A 13,125-nucleotide genomic window follows, 5' to 3' on the forward strand; every position below is an offset into this window, starting at 1 on the left:
TCAAAAGAGTAAACACATCCAAATCAGGTCAGGGCCAAATATGCGCCATGTGTTGCCATCTACCCCCCAGGCAGTGTGAGTGATAAGTGAGTCTATAGCACACTGTGCACTTGATTGTTCTCTCACTCACAATGTTTTTACGCCAGTGTGACTCCATTGACTTCGGTGGAGTTACTCCTTATTTACACTGGGGGGTCCCAGACTAGTGCCTTAACCACAAGTCAAGACCCATCTTGCTTATCTCACTCCTCCCTTGTTCCTAAGTGAACCACATCCTTCTCATCCAAAGCATGAAGATGGTGCCTTGGATTGAGAACAACAGCATGAGAACTGCAGGTCTTTCCACTCCACCCAGGTCTCAGCCTCCATCTCCTTACATGGAGACCTGTGTGTTTTGTCTAGTGCTAATGAGCTGGGTTGTATTAGCTCTAATGTCATTTTAAAATTAAATTAGCAAGTGTGGCTTTGCACAGATCGTGGGTGTGTGTTTGCGTGGCGATAGTAACGCACTGGGAAGGAGGACGCCTTGGGTGCACAGATGAAACCTGCAAAGCTTCTCCGTCAGCCGCGGCTGCTGTGCTGGCTGGCATCTCCCCAAGGGGAGAGTTTGCCTATGCATCACAAATTCGCTTTTTGGTTTCCCTTCCACCCATCCCTGAGCTGGGTTCTCTGCCAGCTTGGCTTCTCTATAAATCAAAGGGAAATATTCTCCCTCTTCTGTTTTTTTCTTTTCCTGAACAGATTGGATGTCATTATGTGCAGCTGAGCTTGCTGAAGCTTGTGTGGTGGGGAGGTGGAAAGAGACAGTTTTAGCGGGGAAAATACTTGCAGGCCATCGGAGGGGAAAACAGCTCCTAACTACAGGAACTAGCACTTCGTATGCACTCTGATTTACTGGGGAAATCCACAAAGCAAGAATATTTAAAATAAAAGGAGAAACAGCAAAAAGACTGGAGGAGAAAGGAAAATCAGATGCAACTTCCCCCCTTCTTTGGACCAAACAGACAGGGAGCCCCTCTGCCCTTTCTGAGCACCATGCAGTCAGGCAAGTGTGGTCCTGATTGTCAGGGCCCTTCTGAAAGCCAGGCCCAAAGTGTTTAGCCTTGGGGGTAGCCAGGGAGAGCACAGCCCATGTGCTACCTGTTCTTCTGCCTTATGCAGAAGGATTCAGAGCTCATCTGCTAGGAAGTGAAGACACTCCCACCCCCGCCAAATTATATGCTGTGCAGTGCAGACAGTCTCTGATCAGTGTTGAGGGGATAACTAGGCTGGATTAAGAGAGAGAAAGAGAGAGAGGGGGAGGGAGGGGAGCCAGCCAAATGCATGGCATTCAAGAGAAGCAGCTTTCAAAGGCTTTGGCTGCGATGCAGATTTGCAGACACTGTGGACCCATAATTCCCTGGCACACAAAGCTTGCTGGAGGCATCAATGCACCCAAGATGCAGAATAAACAGCAGATAACAGAAATGATCCTGTGAATTAAAATGAAGACGAGGGGAAGAACTGCACTCCCAGGCTGCAGGTGACCTCATCATGGAAGGTGAGCCCCAATGGGGCAGGTCTGTGTCCAGTAGTTCTGAAATAACGTGGGTACCCCCCAATAAGGGGCATGGGGGGGGCGGGGGGGGGAATAGCTGCCTTGCCTGTCTAGTGAATAGAAATAGGGGATGACTGCTCATCTGCCCTGTACCCCAAGTCTTCGTCCAGAACTAACTGCCCCTGAGTCTTTTTATTGTAACCATCTGTATTAGAACATCACCTAGACTGCCCAGCGGAGAGCAGGGGCCAACTTTCCAAAGGGCCAGGGGTGCTTGACCCCTGGCTCTGCCCCCGACCCTGCCCCCACCCCACCTCTTCCTGCCCCCTCCCCCAAGTATGCCACGTCCTTGCTCCTTCCCCCTTTCCCCCAGCCTCCTGCACGCCACAAAATAGCTGATCAAGGTGGATGGGAGGTGCAGGAAGGGAGGGGGAGTCGCTGAGATCTGCGGGCCCCGCCGGCAGGAGGGAGGTGCTGGGGGGGCGCTGATAGGGGGGTTGCTGGAGGGTGCTCAGCACCCACCATTTTTTCCTCGTTTGTGCTCCAGCCCCGGAGCACCCATGGAGTTGGTACCTATGCAGGGCCCCATTGTGCTAGGCACTGTACACACACCTAGTAACAGACAGTCCTAGCTCCAAAGAGCCTGCTTTCCAGAGACAAGTCAGAAAGAAAGGAAGGGTTATTATCCTCATTTTACAGATGGAGAGACAAGGCATCAAGAGGTTAAGGTCCAGATCCTCAAACGTATTTAGGTGCCTAACTCCTGTTTGACTTCAGTGGGAGTTAGGCACCTAAATACCTTTGAGCATCTGGATTTAAGTAACATACCCAGGGTCACACAGGGAGTCTGTGGCTGAGCCAGGAATTGAATCCAGATCTCCTGAGTTCCAGTCCCATGCTGTAATCAGTGCTATAACTTCCTTTACTGGAGGTGCAACCCTAGTACTCCCTCTGTTTCTGATCCAGGAGTTTGTTTTAGATTCATCACCAGTTTATAATCATCCTTAACTTTATTAGCTTGCTATGTCAACAAAGCACTTCCTGTAGGCTAACGAAAAACAGTGCAGGTGTTATTGTCTCCCTTTTACAGAAGTGGAAAGTGAGGCAGATGGTGGCAAGATTCTCCCCACAGTTGCAGAGGGAGTCAGTGGCAGAGTTGGGGGGACAGATTCTTACACCTGTGTGAAGTGTGTGAAACCTGCTACCAAATCACCATTCTCCACCCATCAACACCAGTAGTAGCATTTGACACCTTTTTGCAAATGGCTCCTGAGGGTGCAGTGCAATGGAGAATCAAGGCCAAAGTGCAGCATCACGAGGACCCACTTTGTACGAGAGAAAGTGACAATACAGGTGCCCAGGGGTGGATAATAGGCCAACAAAGCCCTGGGTTATGGCCCATCAGATTACATCGCTGTCCATTCAGCTCCAATCCCCAGAATAAAACCATATTGATTTATTGGCCCTCCAAAAGAGCCGCAAAATCCCCCAAGATTTCCCACAAAATCCAAATTAATAGGTGGAAAAATTCTGAAGTGTTTAGAAGAGAAGACTTCCCAGAGCAGTGAAACTACTTTCCTTTTTTTAAAGCAATGTTGTTTTGGAGGTGCTGGCTGCGGAAAATGCCATTGCTCAGAGAGGAAAACATGGGTGATGCCGGGGGACAGAAAGGCTGAGTGGAGCCGGTCTTTCTAGCAATAGGCAAACTGCCCTGCGCACGAGATGCCATTTCCCTCGGGAGGCCACTAACGCTGTAACATGACATGCTGCCGCCTGTTGCTGGAATCGGAGAGTGAGTCCATGGGATGTGCTGATGTTATTTTTGTTCTCCACCATGCTGGGGCTCAGGATAAATCCAGGAAGCGCATGCACACATCGCCCGCCAATTCTTAATGCCAAAGGGAACTTTTGCTAGAGAGCGTTTTTTTCCCTTTCGCAGTGCTGTTCATGAAATGCAGTTTTATTTGATAGGCCATTTTATTAATACAGACTCTTCTCAATCTGGCTGATTTGCACTGCTCAGGAGGTTGCAGGGGATTCCTCTGACAGAGGTGAATCCCTAGGGGGAGTTAAGCTGCTATAACTGGCTCTGTGCAACCTGCTCCCAGCCCTTCCCCTCTAGGAGGAGAATGATGGGAGTGGGTCAGACGTGGGAGGGAGTGTGGCAGGGGCATTGTGCTCTAGTGATCCCCAGCTAGCAGAATGGTTCTGAGGGGACTGTAAATACCGGCAGAATTTAGAGCAGATTTAGGTTGGATTGTTCCCTCGCCACTCCATGATCAATGCCACCTTTTGCCCTCACTCGGGTCCTGCAGCGAGTGTGACACAGCCAGTCTCGAGGATCTGGCTCAGCCCTTTCTCATTTCGATATAACATCTGTCCTCTCAAGGGAACCCAAAGCACTTTACAAGCCATTGCCAGATTCTGGGAAGTGGAAGCAAAGTGGGATAACCTTCCTCACCATGGACACATCTGTACATAGCACAAATTTTCTCTGCAATCTACTAGGACTGGGAATAAATCTGTGTGGGATGCTGTACTAAACCAGCATGGCTCAAGGAACACTCATTAATGACCTAGCAGACTGTGTGCCCTTATCTCATGGCCATGTCCTATTAAACCTCTCCATAGCTGCAGAGGGCCTGGAAAGAGGCAAATTATGTTGCAAAGGGAACAGAATCAGGACTGCCAATTTCCAATCTGTTCTTCCACTGCTGGAGACAGGTGCACCATGGGGCGTCACCAGCCAGAATATGGCCCTGCTCACCCCCCACCCCACCACCACAAATGCAGCCACCTCTGGGGCAAAACAGAGCAATTTTTTACAAAGCAAACAGCATCTCTGTTCAGTTCTTTAGGACAGGAAATGAGGAAGAATAACAAACCCAAATGGGAACATAAAAGGAAAGCTCAAAGCAGTTATTACAAGCGTTAAGCAATAAGCATTTGTGAATGTACGTTTTACATTATAGAGATATGCTACCGGAGCTGGAGGAGAAAATCATTCTAAACTGCAGTTCTCACCTGTTCTGCACAGAATGGAAACAGTCTAGCTATATAAAGGGCCTTGATTCCTTCAGAAAATGACCGTACATGTACACTGGAAGGAGAGTTGCAAATCTGTCCCAGGGGCATTAAAAATAGCCAGAGATCATGTACCACCAAGCAACAGTAATTCGCTGCTACCAAAATAGTTTGCAGTATTTTAAAAAAGCTTAATCTAGAGATAGTTGGCAGCACAAATCTTTCTGGTGCCAAGCGAAAAATAATTTGCATCTTTAGTGTCAATGGTAATACTACCATGTTGCCTTAACGCTCGGGGAGATGCCGCCGGCTCCACATTTGCTTTCAGAAGCAAAGTCTCCCAGGAAATGGAAAACAACATGGGGAGAAAAAAAGATCGCCTTCACAGCTGCATGAGTAATGAATCCGACAGCAGCAGATGATGAATCATTCTGCAGTTTAGGCGTTTTTCAGATGAAACACAATCCAGGTGTTTTGTTGTTGCTGTTTTTTAATTTCCCAATGCTCTAACCAGAGGTGAAAGCGTTAAGTTTCCAAGAGGCTGGTTGCCTTGGCACTATGCTCTCAGCTGTGATCAGAGACGCTCAAAGAAAACCAGGATTTAGGTTCTTTTTTTTTTAAATATTCCCCACAGTAAATGTGTAATTAATTAGCCTTCCCCTCCCCCCAACTGAGCTGAGATTCACATAATCAGACCCTTGGGGACTCCCCCTTTTCTTCCTATCAAAGTCAGACAGTGACTAGGAACTGAATTATTCATTCAGCTGTAGGTGTAACACATCCACTTAAGGATTTAAAGTTGGAGCAGCCTGGCTGGTGTTTATCAGGAGAAAAGTTTAATGGAGAGAGGCGAGGACAATAAATAACGAGGAATTTGGAAAGTTCCCTTTTCTACCCTAAATAGCAGGTTTGATCAGATCTATCAGTTATTTCTGACATCCACTCTTTCCCCATTGATTGCATTGGTTTGGTGAACCTGATGTCAAAGATCTACTTCTGGGTATGGGAAAGGTGGCTTGGGTATTTTGTACATACAGATACACACAAGCTCACACACAAGTCTATGACAACTAGGACTTTATGGTTGTAAGCAGGCAGATTGAAACTGGAGAGGGTGTTCTCCTCATACCAACTATAGAGCCAGGAGAGCACTGCCTACCCAAGCCAGGGAGAGGAGCGGAGGTCCCCTTCTCTTTAACCCCTTGTTGTAACTACGCTGCATGCTACAGCCACTCACAATCTCAGGGAAAAAGCAGAAACAGAACTCAGATCATTCTCCCCAGGAGCACAGGACCCTACAACTTGATCCAAAGGAGAATCTCAGTTTGCTGCTTGCAGTACAGAACTTATGACACGTGGCTGTACAGTCCCTCCAGTCGAGGGCAGTGGCCCTTACGCACATGAACCGGTATGTTATTGTCATTTCTGTCTATGCAACAGTCTGCCTTCTCCACCTCAAGAGGGAAATACACATTGCAAGATTAAAGACTTTAGACCAGGTACTATCTGATAGCCATATTTTCTGAAGGGCACTTCCATTCCTGGGTGGGATAGTAATGATATACTTGACCCAAAGGAAGATGCATGGAGGTGCCATTCAAATATCTGCAGAACTATAGTGTAATATACTGACTGTTAAACCGTGATCCACAAATAGTTCAGAGTTCAGGTTTGGTCCAGATACAGCCCCTGCTATAGGTAGCAAGACTGTCCCAGCCTGCTGGTAGGTGTTGGAAGCTACAATTTAATCACTGCTGACTCATTAGGGCAGGTATGGTTTGTTAAACTGCCCCCTGTTCCATCCTCTGTGGGGTGGGGATGGAACTAGCTCTCTAGAAAGGAAGCCAGGGCTAGGAGAGGTGATAGCAGAGGTGTGTCCACACTAGGAAACAGATGTGTGTGGGGTTAACCACATGCTGGTAAAATCCTTGTGTGGGTGAGGCAACAGTAGTTTTCACACAAGCTGGCAGGCTGAGATAAATAGGGGAGAGCCTAGGTTTATCTCAGCCTACTAATATTTGTAAAAACTACAAACTTTAAGCCAGTGGTTCTCAACCTGCAGGCCACTTGTGGCCCAATCAGCACACAGCTGTGGCCCACGTGACATCCTCAGGGCCATACGGGTAGTATATATATTGTGTGGATGCTGCCCACATAACACATGGAGAGCTGCATATGCGGCCCACAATGGTAAATAGGATGAGAACCGCTGCTTTAGACTTTTGCCACATTATCTAACGTGGTAAGAACACCCGCTTCTTCAGGATGAAGACAAGGCTGAAGAGAGGAATCCTAACATGAAAAACCTGAGGAGAAAGCCTAGGCTGGAGATTCTCTTTAGTTTAATCCCAGGCAGGGGATAACCTTTAATCTTGCACAAAGCATGTGTAGTGTTTTGTTGGAGGGTAGGGATTTCACACCAATGCATATCCCTTCCCCAACCACCTGGAATGTTTATCTGAAGCCAGAGCTGTACCTAGGGGTGTGGGGCCTGGGGCGGAAGTGACAGATTTGTCTCTTACAGGACTGACGGCACTGGCCAATCCTACCGGCTCGTGGGGCCCCCCAAAGTGCAGGACCTTGCGTGGTCATCCAGATTCACCCTACCCAAGGGACAGCTCTGTCTGAAGCTCATATGCACCATCATTAGTCCAGCAAACTGAGCTGGAAGTCTGGTAGGAATGAAATTTCTTTGAGATTCCTAGTTATGGCTCCTTCCAGTATGACTAGAATGTCTACAAAGAGTCTTTCTGGTATTATCTGAGTACTTCTACTTCCTGGAGAGGACCTGACCATGCAGAGGGCCCTGAAACTAAAGGTGGACACAACTCTGCATCCGAGACTTCCCAAAGGTTTGATATGGGGTTTTGGTTCAGGCTTAACTCCACCAGAAATGAGAAATAATGTGTGGAGAAGAGGAGCTTCTTTTGAACCTCATAAAAGATTTTGTACAGGGTTGGGGTTATTCTCATGACTTGGTTGGCCTGACTCATCATTTTTAAACAAAGGAGGCTGGTTATACTGGGCTTGTATGGGACTCACAGCTTGAAATGCATCTGCCTGAAAAATTTTTGAATAAAGGAGAAGTTAATAAGAAATGTATGGCAGGATTCTCCCTCCTACTGTGGCAGCAAAAAGGGGCTGTAACAGACTGATCCAGCTGGGGGTGAACTGCTGTGGGTCAAGAACTGAGTATGAAGACCGCAGCCTATCTTACAAGGCCCCCCCTGGAAGCTAGTGCATGAAGGAACAGGAGCGAGCAGTAGCAGATGTCACTGCAGCAATTGTACACATCTCATTTTGGGCTGCCATAACTTAGGCAGTCCCTCAGAGCCATCTAAGTGCATCCTCTGGGTTCTCGGATGCAAAATGGCTCCTGGCATAAAAGGTGGCTTCAGCCACCATACTCTTCCCTCTACCTGAGCTGTGGGGTGGTGCATAGTTTGTTTACAACAATTCAGCCAATGAACTATGTTACTGATTATGTGCCCAGCATTATTCAGCATCATCTTGTGCTTTCAAGGCCAAGTAAGCTCTTCCCATCATTAAGACTCAACCCTGCTATCTGATTGCAGGATCTGGGCGTTTATACCTACAATTCCATGATTCTCTAGCGATCTGGAATTGAGTGGCATCATCTGTTCTCTGGCGCCAAAGAGCCCCTCTTCCCTGGAGTTGAGTTTCCCTGTTAGTTTTCTCTCTATGAAATGCTCCATCAAAGGACTGTCATAACAAACTGTTTGCCAATTTGAAACCCAACAGTTTGTCTGGTGTAAGTGTTAAAAATGTCGTCTTGGCAGTTTTCTTGCATTCAGCAATTTAATTATTTTTTCCTATTTGCTTCTACAGTATGTACGGCAAACTGGATCATTTTAGTAATCACACCTGCTTTTCCCCCTTTAAAATAAAAAAAAATCACTTAAAACCTAAGAGTTTATGAAGTAACCAGTGTGTCTCAAAGGGTGACAATATACCTTACAAACAACACAAATCCTGCAAAAAGAAGCATCACCATGCCTCTCCAAAAACCTGTGTTAACTGGTGACAGAATGAAGAAGTAAATTGTTTTAGAGTGTTAATTAAAAAAAAACACTTGCAAAATACACACTTAGGTTTTGTTTACCGGAGATTAAAGGCTTGAGCCTATGGTCATTAAGTCAATAACAAAGCTTCCCTTGGCTTTCATGGTGCAGGATCAGGGCCTCAGTGATGGATTAGTTAGTATTTTTAAATCGTCTTTCACCTATTTTACTCTTTCACACAGTTACCAATGAGAGATACCTTGCTTGCCCAATGATCTAAATTGGGAAATCACTGATAACATTAATTATTCTTATTATTAATATTAATAAATTAATTAACAACACTTTGCACTTCTCTAGCTCATTTCAGCCAAGGATGTTAAATCACTTTACACTCATTAATTAATTATTTTAACTTTACAGCCCACCCAAGAGGTAAGTATTTGTATGCCCATTCTAATCTCACAGTCTCTAAAAGGGACTTTCTCATTTTCATTTAGGGTCCCCATCATTCCTTTGGGTGGTCCAGAATTTTGATCTTTAGAGCACCAAGTCATTTTGGTCAGGCAGTGGTTTGACTATAGAGCATTACCAGGAGAGAATTTTTCCTTAGAGTGGCCTTGGATGGCACTGGAAGGGGTTATTTCTGTTCTGTGCTGTGGGTAGTTCAGTGTAATGCAGTGTTTGTTTTTAGTGTGTGTCACACACTCAGAAACCACAGGGATTGATGCATACAAACTTCATATTTTTTTAAATTAAAAAAAAAAAGTACAGATGGGTAAACTGAAGCAAACAGGCAAAGTGACTTCTCAAGATGCAGCATCAAATCAGTGACAGAACTGGGAAAAGAATCCAGAAGTCCTGTCCTAACCACTAGAAACACCCCCTTCTCCCTGGGAGAACTAGAACCTGGGAGTCCTGATTCTCAGGACTACACTCTGAGCACTAGGTACACTGTCTCTTTTTGATGTTCTGATTATTTCCCTCCTTAAACAGAATTTACATAATATAGAAATAACAAACAAATGAACAAAAACATAATGAAAAATCCCAAGAAAACAGAAAATTTGAAGAGGCAATTCCCATAACTCATAAAGCAAACTGCAGCTTGAGGATTACATTCTTAAACTGAAAGTTAAAATTATCATGGAACTCACAGCTAGTTCAGAGAGAATATCGTGTGGACTACTGTGATAAAACAGGAGCAATTCAGAGCTAATAATAACCAGCACACAATCTCAGTTAATAAAGAAGGAAGAAGGCCTGGATGGATTACCTCTGGCAAGATTCTGAGTTTCACAGCACCCAAGAGCAGACATCCACACATGAAGATAAGCCAGGAGAACTTGAAGGCAGAGGTTACCATTTCCATTAGTATTAAGGAGGGTTCAGATAAAACAAAAGCCCAGAAACCCAGTCCCTTTCTAGAACTGAGCTCAAAATGAATTCTCTTATTAATGTTCAACAGAAGTGCTGGGAATATCCCAGATGAACATCAGAGACTGTGAGCACCATTCAAATTCCACTTTCACTGCCCCATGTACCAGGAATAACTGAAGTATCTTGCTGGAGTTAGAATGGAGATACCATGATACCACAATGGCCATGCAGTGTAACCATCCCAAACTGGTGAGGGTGAGCTGAAATGCACTTTGTTATGCTTCCACTCACAAAAGAAAAACATGGATATTTGATCTAAAATAAACTTATTTTATATATAGGAAAAGGCATCAAGAAAGAACAATAGCAAATATTCTAGGAGACAGCGAAGTGTGTGGACCTCTTAGCAGATGAGAAGCGACTCTGAGAACAAAATGGCTGCTGAACTCTGCACTCGTGTTAAAGATTTACTGCTCAAAAAACAAAAGCATCATAGCTACATATATGACACACCAGAAACCTGAGTCTTCTGAGGTTCACCTGTCATGCATTAAATAGTGTATCCCACTCTTTGCTCCAGGCAACAAGGGCTGATTCTCTTTTCACTTTCACAGGTTTAAATCTGCAGGAGCTCACTGAAGTCCCATGGAAGGTACACCAGTGTGAAACTCACATGAGACAAGAATCAGAGGCATCTAGTAAATGATAGGCTTGGTTCTCCACTGCCTTGTACCTTGTGTTATTACTTCTGGACAAAGTGGATATGGTGAGATGCTACCAAATCAGGGTTCTCCACTCATTCCCTAGTAGCACAATGGAGCCCCACTCTTGATTAGCCCCTAGGACTACCAAAATAAACACCAGTAGTGTTGGGAACAGAGACTGTATCTAGGAACAAACAATATAGGCCATACTCACAGGATGGGGGACTCTATCCTGGGAAGTAGTGACTCTGAAACAGGTTTGGGGTTTTTTGCTGGATAAACAGCTCCCAGTGCGGCGCTGTGGCCAAAAGAGTTAATGCAATCCTGGAATGCACAAACAGGAATCTTGAGTAGGAGTAAAGAGGTTACTTTCCCTCTGTATTTGGCACTGGTGTGACCGCTGCAAGAATACTGTGTCCAGTTCTGGTGCCCACAAGTCAAGAAGAATTTCGATAAATTGGAGAGGGTTTAGAGAAGAGCCACGAGAATGATTACAGCATTAGAAAACATGCCTTATATTACAGTGCTAGACTCAAGGAGCTCAATCTATTTAGCTTAACAAAGGGAAGGTTAAGGGGTGACTTGATTACAGTCTATAGGTAACAACATGCGGACAAATATTTAATAATTGTCTCTTAAAGTTAGCAGAGAAAGGTCTAACACAATCCAATGGCTGGGAGTTGAAGCCAGACAAATTGAGACTGGAAATAAGGTGTAGATTTTTAACAGTGAGAGTTATCAACGACTGGAGCCATTTACCCAGGGTCATGGTGGTGGGATTTCTATCACTGACAATTTTAAAATCAAGGTTGGATGTTTCTCTCAAAGATTTGCTCTAGGAATTATTTTGTGAAAGTTCTCTGGCCTGTGCTCTACAGAAGGTCAGACTGGATGACCACAGTGGTCCCTTCTGGCCTTGGAATCTATGTATCTATCAGGATAGATGTGGTGATGGGAATGGGGAGCAATGAGGTGACTGTGGCACCTGTGTTCTATTCCAAGCCACAAGAATGGCTCCTGAAGGAAGATTCCTGCAATGTAAGAAGTGATTTAACTGGAAAAACCACATAATCCCCTCCGGTTGCGCTGGCTGCAAGGGAGCCGGGTGGCGAGGACTCTTTTTGAATGGCAATGCTGTCATTCTTCCTACAGTGGGGAGGTGTATGTGTGCTATTTTTAAAAAATGATTCATTACTCCCACTTCTCGCTTCATCTGCCTTTGTTTTCCTCTGCAGTGCCATGTGTCTGATACACGGCGAAATGTGCTGTGCTAATGCCAGCTCGGTGAGCTGTTATCCATTAATGTCAAGGTAAAGACATCTGCAGCGACAGCGCAGTGATGTAAACAGGCTCGAGGGGACTCGGATTCAGCTCTACTGGCCTTGTGGAATTATACAAAGGATGGATTCAAGCACCTTCCCATTGAATCCTTTTCTACAGCTGTCTTCAGTGCAGAGTTCTTTTCCTGTGTGTCCTTCCAAACTACTACTAGTCCTTTCTACTCCCTCAGCAGCTCTCTACCTGCCTTATCCATTACAATACCTGGCTCTTTTACAGTATTTGACATCAGAAGATCTCAAAGCACTTTACAAAAGAGGTCCGTATCATTATCTTCATTTTACAGACAGGGAAAATGAGGCATAGAGCAGTGACATAACTTGCCTAAGGTCACCCTGGCCAGTGGCAGAGCTCTCCTGAATCCTAGTCCAATGCTCTATCCACTAGGCCACCCCACCTTCCTTTGAGTTGTTCAACTCCTTGGTGAGTTCTATGTGTATATTTATGATTCATCTTTGAAGTGTTCTCACATCTTTTATTTTCACATTAATGTTGTTGTGGGGCCCACCTCTTAGTTTCCTTTAGTACATTTGTTCTGTAGCTATTTGTGTGGAAAACAAGCAATTTCTGCTCCACCTGCTCATAAACACAATGAGAGTGAGAGAACATTGTGTTACAGCACAGGCACTGCCTTAGAAACAGATTACAGTCGCCGGGAAAGCAATGGAGAACTTCAGGGTGAGAGGATTGTCCTTCACCTCCTCGCAAAGCTCTCCGGGGACAAGTTCTGCCTTTAATTACACTTCCTGCAACACAGCTGACTTCAAGAAGTCAGTGGGATTTCAAGACAGAATGTAATAGCAAAGCACAGAACTAGCTCCTAGCCCTGGAAAAGAAGATGGGGTGGGCAACTTAGAGATTGTGAGCTAAGCAGATGGGCACGGGCAACTGTAGAAGATACACAACCCACATTCACGGTATGTCTACACTGCACACTAAGCAATGTGGACTCACATTACCAAGCCTGCGCTTGAGCATCCACCCTGCAGTGTAAACCTGGGTTTACAGTTGCTGAACCCAGGTCTCACAGCCCAACTAACATGTCCATATTGCTCAATGCAGACCTTCTGACTTGGGTATGCTGCTTGACCTCCTGTGTCCATAGTGCAAAATTACAGGG

General features: G+C 45.4%; 1 long non-coding RNA gene across 1 annotated transcript; it reads left to right on the plus strand.

The window, feature by feature from the left end:
* Positions 1-1,522: 1,522 nt before the first annotated feature.
* LOC142000861 (uncharacterized) lies at positions 1,523-12,165 on the plus strand. The gene is made up of 3 exons (XR_012642338.1): positions 1,523-1,540; positions 10,578-10,729; positions 11,903-12,165. It is a non-coding gene; the product is annotated as an uncharacterized LOC142000861 (long non-coding RNA).
* Positions 12,166-13,125: the final 960 nt, after the last annotated feature.

This window comes from Natator depressus, chromosome 18, assembly GCF_965152275.1.
Source record: "Natator depressus isolate rNatDep1 chromosome 18, rNatDep2.hap1, whole genome shotgun sequence".
Taxonomy (NCBI): domain Eukaryota; kingdom Metazoa; phylum Chordata; order Testudines; family Cheloniidae; genus Natator; species Natator depressus.